At 48.6% G+C, this 14,595-nt stretch overlaps 1 protein-coding gene across 1 annotated transcript in view; it reads right to left on the bottom strand.

Annotated features, from left to right (window-relative positions):
• The window catches only part of LOC137521082 (RNA exonuclease 1 homolog), a 142,963-nt gene that overhangs the window by 13,645 nt on the left and 114,723 nt on the right, over positions 1 to 14,595 (bottom strand). The window lies entirely within an intron of this gene.

Below are 14,595 nucleotides of genomic sequence, written 5' to 3' on the forward strand. Positions count from 1 at the left end.
AAAAAAACAAGATATAGCTCAATTAATTGTGATAAGTAGTGATAAAAGTTATTGGCGAATGAATGGGAGGTGAACGTTGCTCGGATGCATAAGGTGAAACCACACTGTAGGCTGAAGTGGTTAATCAAGGCACTACCAACTGTACAGAATTAAAATGGCATGATATAAAGAAATAAGCATCAGTTAGCTGTTTGAAGTGTCTAATGTGTTGAAGTAACACAAAAATAAAAAGACCCCAGTACTTGCAGGACTCTTCAAACAAACTTCCAATGCAAACAGATGGGCTAGAGCAGTGTCTCAACATTTTATTGGTATGAACCCCTTTGAAAACCCTATACTTAACAAGTACCCCCTAGTATAGTAAACATTATCACAAGTACCCCTTGACAAATATATATTTAATCGTAGTGCATTATAATTGGTTCTAAATCATTTCCAAATATTTACTATTTCTTTTAATTAGCTAAAACACCTAATTTGGTGTTTAAATAAGATTTATCATTTTCTAAAACTCTAAATTTGTTATTCTTGGTGAAGTATATCAAGCCAGAGTACCCCCTGGAACCATCAGAAGTACCCCCTGGGGTACGCGTACCACACCTTGAGAACCTAGGGGCTAGAGGACTTTAACCTTCAGCCCTGGGCTGCTGCATGCACAACTTAAAACAGAAAAATAGTACATTCATGCTAGTCATTTGCATGTGAGGCTCACAGAAAGTTATGTGCATCGGAGGGTGTCAGGAACCGGCCCGCGGCACGCCTGCGTATACGGTTCCCGACTGCGGGTTTGACCAGATTAAGCGGGGAACAGCCTTATTTAAGCTACAAATAAGGCTGGGACCCCTCAAACACTTCCCACTGCCACCACTAGCGTTGCTAGACACGTCCCCTCCACTGTCGAGGGCTCAACGCGCAAACTGCGTTTTCGTATTAGTCAGCTTTGCGCTTAGGCTGAATACGAGAAGCCACGCACCCACACACACAGTTAAGTTGTACAGTAACACAGCACAATCAGACACTGACTTGTAATGCAAGTTACACAGTCGTGCAGCACAACCACTAACAGTCGTTCCGAACGATACTGTTAGCTACTCGCACTGGCGTTTTGTACGTTGGGTCAGCTGCGCGCTTTAGGCCAACGTATGACAAACGCCCCCACACACAATGCAATCAATGCAATTACAATTTCATATGGTAGTGTTGCTCAAGCATACAATTAGGCATGGACTATACACAGTTGCACTTCAATCTCTTCTAGGCTATGAGTGTTAGTTTAGTACCGCAGAAGTCCAGCTTATTAAATAACGATTTAATATTCCATAAAAACATAGAACAATGCAGAAAATAATATATACAGAAGATGTACAAAAAACAAAGTAAAAAAGTTACAAGATAAAAGTTACAAAAATACACACACGGATATTTGCGTAAAAATAAAAATGGGGATTAAAAACGTTACCAACTTGAAGGTCTAAACGTTGTCGGCGGGAGCACGCCGCTTGTTCGACCGGAAGTCGAGATCCTCTCTAGCTATGCGCTATCTCCAAGAGAAGATACTTACTCGGTATCTGCCTGTGCTTTTTATACTCTGAAATGTCCCCTGGGGCATTTAATGTCCAGCCCCCAGGAACTAATGCAGTTTCCCCGTTTGTGACATCACCGAACGCTTGTCCTAATCTTTCCTGTAAAATGCAAGCTTCAAAGGGTTCCTGTTTTAGCTTCTTGAAGGTTGCAGAATTCAATAGGTAAGATTGTATCCTACCAGACATCAAAAGGCTTCCTCCACATTATTTCCTTGGTTAAAGTGTATTTTAGCACATACATGAAAAGATTGCATTCTGGTTACAGGTAGCAGTTTGCCTGTAATTGCCTGTAGGCAGATGCAGACAATCACACCTGGGGCAGCAGATCAAAGTGACTGCTAGTGGCCTAATGAGCCGCTTCCTTGCCTATTGAAGGTGACTGGTAATGAGGTTCCCTTTTGTCTGTCTATTGACACCCACACACAATCACATTAACAGTCCATGAAGCTAGCTGCCAATACCTTCAAGCCATACTGGCTGACATCCACCTCTGAAAGATATACAGCAGACATAAAAATGATAGAATATGTTTATGTATTCCTAACATCATCAGCACCCCAATATATCATCACAGAGGTCTTAATGTATAGTGAGCTGGAGTCTAAGGCCTCTCTTCCACTGGAAGTTGAACTGTGTGCTCAGCAAGCAGTTACCAGGCAGCAGCGAGCAGTTACCAGGCAGCAGCAAGCAGTTGTGAGAGCATGAGACTCATTTCACTGCCTATAAACTGCCCATGGAAAAGAGGCCTAACGTTTGCTGTGTGATTACCCATCTAGAGCACTCCACCTCATCCATGTTATAATCTAGGTTGAGCTAGCTAGCTTCTCTCTCCCCCACTTGCTAAAATGCAGGAACACAATGGAATTACTTATGGTAATTCAATCCCTGAACTTCACTCTAGGTTTAGACCAGGGATGTTGAACTCCAGTCCTCAAGGGCAGAGTTTAAATTAATTGATGAGAATGAATCAAGAAAGGTGTGGTTCATCAATTAGCATTTTAACGCATTCCTCATGTGGTCCTACAGACAGATACCTCCTATCTTGCAGCTCCTTTAGTGTTATTCTAGATATCTCCAACCTGTTTGGAGTGCTTTTTGCCTAGTGGTGTTGCAGAGTCACAGGCTTTACACAGTGTCAAGTGACAGTTGATAAAGATCCACCTGGTGTGCAGAATAATTATGGGACGACACTCACAGTATTTTACTTCCATTCAACAATTTTGACTAGTTCAAGTCGATTACATAAAATTCAAATAGAAATCCAATTCAGAGATGTAGTGCGACAAAACAGAACACTCAGGAGATTACTTTTGCAAATGACTGCAGCTTTGGTCTTCTGCCGACTGCCCTTCGCCACCTAGTTCTCCCTATACGGCTATTTTTGTTTTCACCTTCAAGTTCTTAAGGTTTATTTGTCAGCGCCAGTTTGGAACAGAGTAGTGCTTTCTAAAATATTATGGCTATAGTGGCGCTAGGGAGGAAAAACACTATTTCAGGTGCCAGCAATAGCTGGACCCCCAATTATGCCACAAGGAGGGAGGCTAGGTAATTAGTAGGGAAATATATTTGTTATATTCGCCTGACACTTGTGCATAGCCAGGCCCGGATTTCTGGGATGGTCACAGAGGCCATGGCCTAGGGCGATAAAAATCAGCAGGGCGCAGGACTTGGAGAGATAAGAGGTCACATGTCAAAGTAAATCACCTCTCACGCTTTGCTCTGGTCTGCCTGAATTCCAGAGATCCCTGCATCTCTCTTACTTGTGCAAAGTGTGTGTTATGGCAGTCAGCATCTGCTGTCACCTGTATGATGAGAGGGGACAAAATCTGCTGTGAGAAGAAAAATATATGGGCTCAAGTAGCAGAACTCTTGAGTTCGATTAGTTTTTTTTCATGCAGCACGCATTCACGGGCAGGAATTAGCAGCTCTCCCCCTCCCTGACTGATGTTAGTTTATTACTAGTAGGTCAGTGCTGTTAAAGACCTCAGACCTGTTAAATTTATGGCTTTTTTTTTCCTCCTAAAGAATGACAACAACATTCTTTGTGCTACAGTTTAACTCTTTCCTGGCTTTTTTTGCCAGCAAAGTACTGTGTTGACCATCAGTGAAAGCAGGATGTTTTGAAACAGAATGACAACTGTGTTACATTTATTTATATTTACAAAACAATCAATGCATCTCCTGCTGACTGTATATATAGCTGTGTGCCTAACATCTTTTATACAGTAACAAAGTCTGAAGACGGCTCATTAACCAAAGGCTTACTGTTCTTTTGGTTAGCCAATTAAAAGAGTTATTCTGTTACAAAACTTCCTGCTGACTGATTTTAAGATCTGTCTTAAAGGGATACTGTGTGTGTGTGTGTGTGTGTGTGTGTGTGTGTGTGTGTGTGTGTGTGTGTGTGTGTGTGTGTGTGTGTGTGTGTGTGTGTGTGTGTGTGTGTGTGTGTGTGTGTGTGTGTGTGTGTGTGTGTGTGTGTGTGTGTGTGTGTGTGTGTGTGTGTGTGTGTGTGTGTGTGTGTGTGTGTGTGTGTGTGTGTGTGTGTGTGTGTGTGTGTGTGTGTGTGTGTTAAGGAGTTGAACTTACCCGGGGCTTCTAATGGTCCCCACAGACATCCTGTGCCCATGCAGCCACTCACCGACGCACCGGCCCCACCTCCGGTTCACTTCTGGAATTTCAGACTTTAAAGTCTGAAAACCACTGCGCGTGCGTTGCCGTGTCCTCGCTCCCACTGATGTCACCAGGAGCGTACTGAGCAGACACAGACCATACTAGGCTTGTGCTATACACTCCTGGTGCCATCAGCGGGAATGAGGACACGGCAACAAAGGCGCAGTGATTTTCTGACTTTAAAGTCTGAAATTCCAGAAGTGAACCAGAGGCGGGGCTGGAGCATTGGGGAGTGGCTGCGCGGGCACAGGATGCCTGCGGGGGACCATTAGAAGCCCCGGGTAACTTCAACTCATTTTCCCCCGACCCCCCTACAGTATCCCTTTAAGTGCTGCATTGTCACTGTGTAAAGTACACCTGAGCTTATGCTGGGTACACACAATGCAATTTTCTGACAGCTTTACTGTCAGATCGACTATTTCCAACATGTCCGATCTGCTTTCCAATCAATTTTCTTAATCATTTTTCATAGAAGTGAACAGCAAATTGATCGAAAAATTTAAATTAGATCAGACATGATGGAAATAATCGACCTGACAGTAAATCTGTCAGAAAATTGCATCATGTGTACCTAGCATTACACTACATCTATGCCAGTGTGTGTAGTGTCGGATCCTACTTACCTGTTTGTTTTGGATGGGCTTCTCTGCATTGTGCTACACTGTCCCCTATTTGTGGCTCTGACGGCCAGTGGTGCTCACCGCCAGGTCGTGATCACGCTTACGCGTGGATTCACGACCATTTTGACGCATTCCGCCTCGGACACGCTAAGCCGTGAATAGATTTTCAACCACGAAAATCTACTTCGGCTTCGCGTGAATGCGGACAGAAATCCGCATTCACGCTCTTGAAACCCGGTGCTGAAGTCGTGGTTTGCGGAAATGCGTCAAACTATGCGGAAGTGACACATTGCAGGCCAATCAGAGTGCCCCAGCCAGGCCCTAGCAACCAATCACAGGAGGGGAGCTATGCCCTCCCCTCCTGAATATAAAGCGGCGGCCATGATGGAAAAGCTCTGTCCTTGCTAGACTGTGGTGCTGAGAGGATTATCTCCAGGCCATTGTTGTTTGAGCAAGTGCATTTATTGTGTTAAAAACAAAGCGTTTTTTTTGCTAACACTGCTCTTATACTGTACACAGTTAGCTAGTCAGTGAGTGATTGCTGTAGTTAGTTGTAGTCAGTGTAGTGTAGTGGGAGTATGGGAGTCTAGTGATTATTTAACTGTGTGTAGTGCAGGCAGGTTCAGTGCTGCAGTGTAGTCAGTGTAGTGGGAGTGGGGATTATCTGTGTGTAGTGCAGGCAGGCAGGTTAGTGCAGCTGCAGTGTTCACTTGCATATTCCAGTGACAGTTATACACTTGTACTATTTGCAGGCAGCCAGTCACACCGCCGGCGTCGCCACTCTCTGCCAGCGCTGTTCATTCATTCTGTCAGTGACCTTGTGCCGTGCCCAGTGCCCACTGCTCGCTCGCTGGCATATGAGCATCTCATTACACAGTGTGACATCCTTGTGTGCCCACTGCATCCTTCAGTGACCTAGTTGTACATCCAGTGCCCACTGCATCCTTCAGTGACCTTGTACTGTGCCCACTGCATCCTTCAGTGACCTAGTTGTATATCCAGTGCCCACTGCTGTGCCCACTGCATCCTTCAGTGACCTTGTACTGTGCCCACTGCATCCTTCAGTGACCTAGTTGTATATCCAGTGCTCACTGCTGTGCCCACTGCATCCTTCAGTGACCTTGTACTGTGCCCACTGCATCCTTCAGTGACCTTGTACTGTGCCCACTGCATCCTTCAGTGACCTAGTTGTATATCCAGTGCCCACTGCTGTGCCCACTGCATCCTTCAGTGACCTTGTACTGTGCCCACTGCATCTTTCAGTGACCTAGTTGTATATCCAGTGCCCACTGCATCCTTCAGTGACCTTGTACTGTGCCCACTGCATCCTTCAGTGACCTAGTTGTATATCCAGTGCCCACTGCTGTGCCCACTGCATCCTTCACTGACCTTGTACTGTGCCCACTGCATCCTTCAGTGACCTAGTTGTATATCCAGTGCCCACTGCTGTGCCCACTGCATCCTTCAGTGACCTTGTACTGTGCCCACTGCATCCAGTGATTCATTACTAGCAACATGTCTGGCAGGGTTTCGCGGGGTGAGAGGAAAGGGAGTTCAATTGCCTCAGCCACTTCTGGGACTGCTCCACGTCCAGGGAGAGGACGCCCAGCTGTACGTGGTCGTGATGCAGCAGAAAGGGGGGCAGCAAAGCCTGGGCCGAGTCAGCGGACGCCATTGTCCAAATATTTTAAAGTTTCTGGTCCCCGTGTGGTGGTTGAGCAAATGGAACCTGACGTACTCATGGACATCATGACTTCCTCCCAGACCTCTATTGTGAGCACCACTCCAAGCAGCAGCAGCAGCAGCCAACGTCCCACGCTTGTTGTGACATCCACCCCAGCACCCACTGGTCAGCAGCCCTCCCAGGATGACAGCGTTCTGTCCCTCAGTCCGGCTTCTGGGAACCTGCTGATGCAAGAAGCTCAGGACTTACTGGGGACTGATGTGGCAGAGATTGAGATCGGGCCACAATCACAAGCGTTGTTGAGTTCTGGTGATGAAGAAGAGGGGTCTGTGGATGTAGGGACAGAAGAGGAGGCGGGGGAGTCAGAGGAAGAGCTGGATTATGATGATGCTGCTGATGATGACGACGTTGTGGACCCTAACTATGTGCAGCCTGCTGAGTCCGTGGAAGAATGGTCAGAGGCAGAGCAGGATGACGAGTCACCTCGGCCTAGGCAAGGATATCGCCATATGTCAGGCAGGGGCATCGGCAGCAGTGGGCGTGGAGGAAGTAGACAGGACACTGCTTCAGCTGGCACCACCACCATGCAACCCCCGGCAACTACTACCACACATTGTTCCGCCGCACCCTCTGCTAGTGGGGGCCGCAGTAAATTAAAGTCACCAGTGTGGGATTGCTTTGAGGAATGTACTGATGACAAAAGGTATGCGGTGTGCAGGTTATGCAGTAAAAGATTGAGCCGTGGGAAAAGTCTGAGCAAGATGGGTACCTCATCCCTCCAGGGCCACCTGAGAAGCCGCCACTGCCGCGAGTATGCGGAGTTTAAGAGGAAGCAGGCACTGCTGGCAGGGGTTGCTGAGAGCAGAAGGCCCACCAGCGCAGCAGCATCATCCCTCCCTCAGGGTCGTGAATCCCCCACAGCAGCAGCAGTAGTAGCACGCAAGCGCTCTTCCACCTCGGCTACTCAGGACACAGACATTGAGGCTGGCAGCCAGTGTTCGTCTCTCTCCTCTGTCTCCCCTGCATCCCAGCGTCGTCAGACCCTGCTGAGCGACACCTTTCAGGGTCTGACCAAGCCTCTGCCTCCAAGCCACAGGCGGATCCGCAAACTAAATGGCTTGCTGGCCCGGGCCATGGCATCACAGCTGCTTCCCTACTCCCTGGTGCAGGAGGGGAGCGCCATGCGGACGCTGCTCCAATTTGGCATCCCCGAGTGGCAAGTCCCCAGTCGCCACTATTTCAGCAGGAGCGCGATCCCAGCACTCCACAAGTTTGCGGTGGAAAACGTGGCCCGTTCCCTGGACTACTCTGTGGGCAAGCGGGTCCACGTGACCATGGACTCGTGGAGTAGCAGATTTGGGACAGGTCGCTACCTGTCCTTTACGGCCCACTGGGTGACACTGATGGAAGGGAGGGAGGACAAGAGCGCATCAGCCCAGCTAGTGGTGCCACCACGCGGGATCAGGGGGATGCAGAAGGGTCCTGTCACGACACTCCCTCTGCACCCGGAAAGCAAGCCCGCCTCGGCAGCAGCAGCGCCAAGCCTCGGCACTGCCAAGTCCTTTTAAAATTGGTGACCCTGGGGAAGGAGAGGCTTACGGCCACCAACGTCCTGGCCGCCCTCAGGAAGCAGGAGCGGAGGTGGCTGACCCCCAGAGGCCTGGAAGTGGGGTATGTGGCAGCCGATAACGGGGCCAACCTGGTGGCAGCAGTGCAGCAGGGAAACCTCCAGCACATTCCCTGCTTGGCCCACGTGCTCAATCTTGTGGTGCAGCGCTTCTTGCGCACCTACCAGGGGATGAGCGAGCTGCTGCAGGATGCCCGGGCGGTGGTACGCTTTTTCCGCCTGTCAGCCACTGCACTCTTGTCCACCTTACAGCAGCAGTATGGAAGGCCACAACACCGGATGATCATCGACATGCCAGTTCGCTGGAATTCGACTCTGGCCATGTTGGAGCGGCTGTGTCAGCACAGGCTGGCTCTTAGGGCCTACATGCTAGACCCAAGTGTCCCCAGCAACCAGCAAGTCCCCATGATTACTGCCACTCAGTGGACACTGATGCAGCAAGTATGCCTGGTGCTGAGTCCCTTCCTGGAGGCAACCAAGATGGTCAGTGAGGAGCGGGCCTCTGTGTGCCAGTGGGTGCCCTTGGTTTGTCTACTGGAGCAGGCAATGGACAATTTAACCACTTTACCTCCCTTGCTACGCTTATCTACTCCCCACAAAACTTTACTTGAATCTCAGGGGAGTAGATAGGCGTACTTGTGGTAAACAGTGTGCTGTATGCCCAATAAGCTATCTGATTATGTATATAGGGTATCATTTTAACCGTGACAAGTGAGAGAATAGATTTTGTGGTGTTTGACAACTGAGGGATAAGTCATGTGATTTTTTTTACCGGAAAACAGAATGAAAAGCAATAAAACTGTTATTTACATGTACTCTATACCCCTAAATAAATACTAGTAAAAAAAAAAACAAAAGTGACAGCATTGAAAAGAGAATACATAGTTACCCTAGGGACTTAGCTTTTAAAATATGTATGCCATGAGAGTGTATTACTGTTAATCATGAAGATAAGGGCTTTTTAATTACTGATAGAGTACAATGAGAAAACAAAAAACACAAACCAGAAACTAATATATTATCGCCATACATTGTACTAGGAACATTATTTAAATGTTGAGATAACCAGGACAAATTAGCAAATACAATGTGTGGGTTTTACCTATGGTAACATTGTTTATTTGAAAACTATAGTGCATGGAAATGGAGAAATAGTGTATTTTTTCTTTTTTTTTCTAATTTTTCCCTTTAAAATGCAAAGATAATAGCATAATTACTAAAAGCAAATATCACCCTCACAAAGCATAATTTGTGGCAAAAAAAACAAGATATAGATCATTTACATCTGATGAGTAGCAATAAAGTTATTGGTGAATGAATGGGAGGAGCGCTGAAATGTGAAAATTGCTCTGGATTTTAAGCAAAAAACCCTGTGGAGCTGAAGTGGTTAATTGAGCGTGGGGATGAAGCCCTGAGGCAGTTGGAAGAACAGGAGCAGATGGCAGCACAGTCCAGCTCAGAGGAGGGCTCACAGCAGGTAGTGGAAGAGTTGGAGGTCCCTAACCTGAATGAGGAGGAGGAGAAGCAGAGTGCAGCAGGCGTTGTACGTGGATGGCGGTTTGAGGAGGACAACGACATGGCACAGGAAGAGGACAGGCATGCGTTATGGGACAATGGCGAGGACGAGGAAGATCTTGCTGGCAGGGCCCACTTGTTTCCCATGGCTGTGCACATGTTGCGCTGCCTTCGCAGGGACCCCCGGGTGATCCAGATGCGTTCAAGGGAGGACATCTGGATTACCTTGATGCTTGATCCCCGTCTGAAGGGGAAGCTGGGAGACTTAATGACGCCATCCACCACCGAGCAACGCACAAGGGAGTTGAAGGAGGCCCTTGTGCGCAGACTACTGGAAGCATTCCCCCAGCCTTCCACCCCCACTGTAACTGCTCTGCCAAGCCAGCAAGAGGTGCCTGCCATTGCCACTAGCAGCACAACAACCACCACCAGCACCAGCAACTGGCGCCCCGGAGACCTGAAGAGCCTAAGCAAGAGCCTGTATGCAGTGCAGCAGCCCAGAACAGAGGTGCCCGCCACAGCATCCACCACCAACCAGCACAAGCAACGACTGACCACCATGGTGTCTGACTATATGGGGTCATCCAGCGGGCTCAATGACACCGACAGCCCCGTGGACCCCTTGGAGTACTGGGTCAAGAGACTGGACATCTGGAGCGAGCTTTCCCAGTACGCCCTGGAACTCCTATCCTGCCCTCCTTCCAGTGTCCTCTCAGAGAGATGCTTTAGTGCGGCCTGTGGCGTGGTCACAGAGAAGCGCTCTCGGCTCTCCCACGCCTCTGTGGACAAACTCACCTTCCTGAAAATCAACCAGGCTTGGGTGGAAGGTGAGTTCCTGGCCCCTATTGTCGGACACAGGGGGACATGAAGTGGCTGCTGCATGTGCTGTTAACTATGCCTGCCTTTATAAAGACAGTTACTACCTGCCTAGTGCCTACCTTGGTTCATTTTTTGGTGTTCTGGTACTACTACTAGTAAGTTGCCATGGTCCTCCTGAGCTGCTGAACTGACCGCCCGCTTTGTCCTCCTGACTCAGTCGCTACTACACTCTGCGTTCACACTGCCCGGGTCACTGGGTGCATTTAATTTTTTGGCCAGCACTATGACGCTGTGCTACTACTACTACCACCAGTATGTTGCCATGGTCCTTCTGTGCTGCTGAACTGACCGCCCGCATTGTCCTCCTCCTGACTCAGTCGCTTCCACCAATGTACTCTGTCTGCGTTATCACTGCCCGGGTCACCGGGTGCATTTAATTTTTTGGCCAGCACTATGACGCTGTGCTGCTACTACTACCACCAGTATGTTGGCATGGTCCTCCTGTGCTGCTGCTGCTGAACTGACCGCCCGCATTGTCCTCCTCCTCCTGACTCAGTCGCTTCCCGCTGCTGCACTCTGTGTTCACACTGCCCGGGTCACCGGGTGCATTTAATTTTTTGGCCAGCACTATGACGCTGTGCTGCTACTACTACCACCAGTATGTTGCCATGGTCCTTCTGTGCTGCTGCTGCTGCTGAACTGAACGCCGGCTTTGTCCTCCTCCTCCTCCTGACTCAGTCGCTACCACGGTACCACCAATGCACTCTGTCTGCGTTATCACTGCCCGGGTCACCGGGTGCATTTAATTTTTTGGCCAGCACTATGAAGCTGTGCAGCTACTACTAGCACCAGTATGTTGCCATGGTCCTTCTGTGCTGCTGCTGCTGAACTGAACGCCCGCTTTGTCCTCCTCCTCCTCCTCCTGACTCAGTCGCTACCACGGTACCACCAATGTACTCTGTCTGTGTTATCACTGCCCGGGTCACCAGGTGCATTTAATTTTTTGGCCAGCACTATGACGCTGTGCTGCTACTACTACCACCAGTATGTTGGCATGGTCCTTCTGTGCTGCTGCTGCTGAACTGACCGCCCGCATTGTCCTCCTCCTCCTGACTCAGTCGCTTCCACCAATGTACTCGGTCTGCGTTCACACTGCCCGGGTCACCGGGTGCATTTAATTTTTTGGCCAGCACTATGACGCTGTGCTGCTACTACTACCACCAGTATGTTGCCATGGTCCTTCTGTGCTGCTGAATTGACCGCCGGCATTGTCCTCCTCCTCCTGACTCACTCGCTTCCACCAATGTACTCTGTCTGCGTTCACACTGCCCGAGTCACCGGGTGCATTTAATTTTTTGGCCAGCACTATGACGCTGTGCTGCTACTACTACCACCAGTATGTTGCCGTGGTCCTTCTGTGCTGCTGAACTGACCGCCCGCATAGTCCTTCTCCTGACTCAGTCGCTACCACCACTGCACTCTGCGTTCACACTGCCCGTGTCCACTGACAACTCTGCTGCGATGTCATTGCTAATTGCTGCAAAAAAAACAAAATTTTTTACAAAAACCTCTCTGGGGCCTTTTTGGCGTCAGCCACTCATCCTCCTCCAGCGGTACCTTTGCCGCCAAGTGCCATTGGAACTCGCCTTCACCTCTTTGACTGCTTAACGCGTATATCCCTTTTTAAAACCACTTATTACCAATTAATAGCCCCATTTAAAGTGTTGATTTCACTTTAAAATCCATTTTCTCTAGAAAAAAAAATTTGGGGGGAATTTTTTATGTTGAAGTTATGTTTCCCCTTATCACCTCGATAATCCATGCAATTTGGGGGATTGTAGCATGTATGGGGGCTTTGTTATTAACGTTAAAAGAAAATCCGCCTCCGGGCGGGAATCCACGCGTGATTACGCCATTCACGGCAGAAAATCCGCGTGGTTGCGTGGACGCGGACGAAAATCCGCATGCGGCGGGGCCGAATGCGGATTTTTTTTCTGCAACCACGCGGATTGCCGAATTCGTGGATGAGGCACATCCGAGCATCCCTGCTGACGGCAGCAATTAGCACAGAGGACAAAGAAGCAGCGCTGTCCACTGGGGCTTCTTGTAGTCCACTGGGGCTTCTTGTGATTTTGCACTCCTGTATGCATGTGCACAGGAGCCGAGGGAGTGTTATGGGTATGTGTACTTGACAAGTGCTGCTGAGTGTTCATACATGAGCATCATTTCTGAAGTATGCAAGCCCAGAACACTGTCGCCTGCTGTGCATGCAGACAGGAGCGCAAAATTACATGGCGTGGACAGAGCATGCACTGCTTTGTTGAATGGGGCAAAGCAGCAAAACAGAGGGGCAGGGGAGGACTGGGACCTTCTGGCCTGGGGGGAAACACAAACCAGAGGCCCGTTATCATGGCAGCCCCAGCCCAAATTACGTCACACACGCACCCCAAATTTTTTTGCCAGTAGTCACGTGGAGCGCCAATGCGGAAATACAGGCAACGGGTGCACATAATACATTTTGAGGGACAATGGCCGGGGTTTACGTCATGTCTATCATTCGTGGTTATCGCATGCCGTGATTATCGCACCTGACAACCACATTGGCCTGAGATTTCCCAACATCTCAGATTGATACATTCAACCAATTTCCACCCAAAATTTTTATCTGATTCATAATATCAAAACGGATGGTCGATCGGCTATCAAGTCAACAGATGTATGGCCACTTTAATTCCCCAAAGCTCATTCCTCCCCCCCCCCCCACACACACACTTATGTCCTCCCCTTCGCCACCATCTCTACTAATCCCTCAAATATGCCCCTCTTCCACCTCGGATATCCCCTCCCCCTTTACCAGACACATCTTTACTGAGCTCCCTGCTGGCACCATGATCTGCCTCGTTAATGCTAATTTCCAAAGTTTCGGTATCCCTCCTTCCATCACTGTTTTCACTCCCCCCCCCCCCCCCCCAACATCCATGCCTTGCTTACCTGCTTTTTATTGGTGGTCAGTGGCAGTGAATCACTGCCTGCCCACGACCCACTTCACTATAGTGTGAAACACTATAGGCCATATCCATACTCAGTACTGACAGGTGGAAAAGCCATTATGAGTCGATCATAGTGAAAGAATCTGTCTGTAACAATTGATGCATGTATGGCCAGCTTTAGATTATGGTTTCTAATGACAAGATTGGAGAGAGGAGAGAGAAGGCAAAGCAGGTGGTTTTGGTGCCCGGCATTTAGCACCGGTTACCCAAACCAGGAGCCCCATAGCAGCAATAATATGCTGCGCGGGGCACGTAAGGGAAATTTGAGGCTCCGGTGATCGCCGTACCCCAAATTACACCTGCCTCAGAGTTGCAACGACTCGGAGGGGGAATAGTATTTAACATCGCCAGGGAGTTTAGTGGCAGCATGAAGAGCCGTCATTCGGCGCTCCTGGCACCCAACTTACCCGCAGCGTACAAATATTAGGGGCTCAGACACTATAAGCGCTTTTATGAGCACTTTTTAGCCATCAGAACTTTCTGAGAGCTTTTTAAAAAGAGCTTCCATTGACTTACATTAAAATCATGGTAAAATCATGATCACGGTAAAATCGCTCAGAAAAGCGCTTATAGCGCGTCTGTGACCTTATGCAGAGAAGGGGAGAAACGGTGAGGAGAGAAAGGCTGAAAGAGAAGGAAGAAGATAGTTAAGTGACAAGACAATACAGTATGTTCTGTACAGCGCTGCGGAAGATGGCGGTGCTATATAAATACTAAATAATAATAATATCAATAATTTGCCTCACCAGGATTGCACTTTTATTTAGCTTTCCTGTATAAGAAGAAGACACAGACACCCAGCACTAGGGGAAGAGGGAAACAAAGGTGAATGAGGGAGGGCTGGTGCCCACCAAGAGTGCTTCTGAGCGATTTTCAAATCAACAGTGATTTGAAAAGCGCTTGGCTAATGTTACCTTATGACGGTGCTCTCACAGCAGCACATTTTTTAACATCTCACATTTTTTAAAAATCGCAAACACACTGCATGTAGCATTTTTTGGAGAGATTCATTCAAAAATTGCTCTGA

The sequence above is a fragment of the Hyperolius riggenbachi genome, chromosome 1, assembly GCF_040937935.1.
Source record: "Hyperolius riggenbachi isolate aHypRig1 chromosome 1, aHypRig1.pri, whole genome shotgun sequence".
Taxonomy (NCBI): domain Eukaryota; kingdom Metazoa; phylum Chordata; class Amphibia; order Anura; family Hyperoliidae; genus Hyperolius; species Hyperolius riggenbachi.